Source organism: Cibotium barometz, chromosome 62 (genome assembly GCF_041138505.1).
Source record: "Cibotium barometz isolate CiBa-2024 chromosome 62, ASM4113850v1, whole genome shotgun sequence".
In the NCBI taxonomy this organism is placed as follows: domain Eukaryota; kingdom Viridiplantae; phylum Streptophyta; class Polypodiopsida; order Cyatheales; family Cibotiaceae; genus Cibotium; species Cibotium barometz.
Window position 1 is genome coordinate 13,673,146 of NC_141107.1, and position 1,226 is coordinate 13,674,371.

The 1,226-nt window shown below is 31.2% G+C and overlaps 1 protein-coding gene across 1 annotated transcript in view; it reads left to right on the forward strand.

Annotated features, from left to right (window-relative positions):
* Nucleotides 1–179, forward strand: part of LOC147604155 (E3 ubiquitin-protein ligase At1g63170-like) — a 1,873-nt gene extending 1,694 nt beyond the window's left edge. The window contains exon 4 of the mRNA XM_086795578.1: nt 1–179. This exon is cut by the window's left edge and continues 224 nt beyond it. The gene's annotated coding sequence lies outside the window, so the exon portion shown is untranslated.
* Nucleotides 180–1,226: the final 1,047 nt, after the last annotated feature.

Consider the following 1,226-nt stretch of genomic DNA (forward strand, 5'->3'; position numbering starts at 1 on the left):
AGGCAATGCATTAGTATATAAATAAAGGCTATTACATATAAATAAATCTATGTCCTTCTCAAAAAGAAGAAGAAGAATAGGTCACCCCCTCCTTGAATATAGCTTAGCTTCATGACTTTTGGTTCTTATGCATGATAATGTGAGACACCGATGGGAATTTATTTTAGTCGAAGTTATTTCAGCCAACTTGATTTGATCTAGTGCAGTGAGTGTGTTTACTATTATTTTGATCTTAATGGTTCTTTCTTATTGTGAATAAGTCGCTCCCTCCATGAAAATAGCTTAGCTCCGTGCTTTTTCATGAGTGCTAAGGGCACTAGGGCCAATCCTTTAGTTTTAGGCATAACTCTTGACCATAATGGTAGGGGTAACCGAACCCTTGAGGTGGAACACCCTAACATTAGGGGTAGCCCTTTGGCAAGGGCACATGATCTCTAAACATGATTTAACCACAACTATTATGGGTACCTTATTCTCTATCCTTCCACGTGTATTTTTTGCATTAAACAACCTAACCTGCATTTATACAAATATGAAATTCTGATTATTTGAATATTTTGAACAATTCAAAAATTATTCGATTACACGCCAGCATTTTATTGACCATACAATTTGTACGAATGATTTTATATGAAACTTTCATGCAAAAATTTTCTAAATAAATTTTATATTTAAAATTATTTTTATAAATTAATTTTAATACATTTTTAAAGAAAATGTAATAAAATCATTTTGCTTTGATAAAAAATGCAAAAAAATCATATGAAAATTCTTTCATACCTAAATTTTTATCTATGAAAAATGCTTTCTTATAAAAAAAATACTTATAAAACTCACCAATTATTTTGTATAGATTAGAAAGTTTAAATAATTTGATTGATATGATGCAACCTAGCATTAGACAGTTACACTTTATTTGAAAGTCAATCATCTCTTAAAGTATGAGGTTTTTCTTTGTTCATAATTTACCTTGAATATAAACAAAAAGATAAATATATATATACGTACGTATACGTATACACATACACATACACGGCAAGAGAATGGGATGCCTAGCCCCATGAAACTTAACTGTGTAATTTAGAGAGAGAAGGGAGTGGGAGAAGTGGTTGTCATCTCATAGTACGAACACGATTATACATGCTGTTATAAACATGATGATCTCGGAGGGTGCAGTACTAAGAAACCCTATATATCACGTGCGTTCAAGGGGTATTAAAAAAACC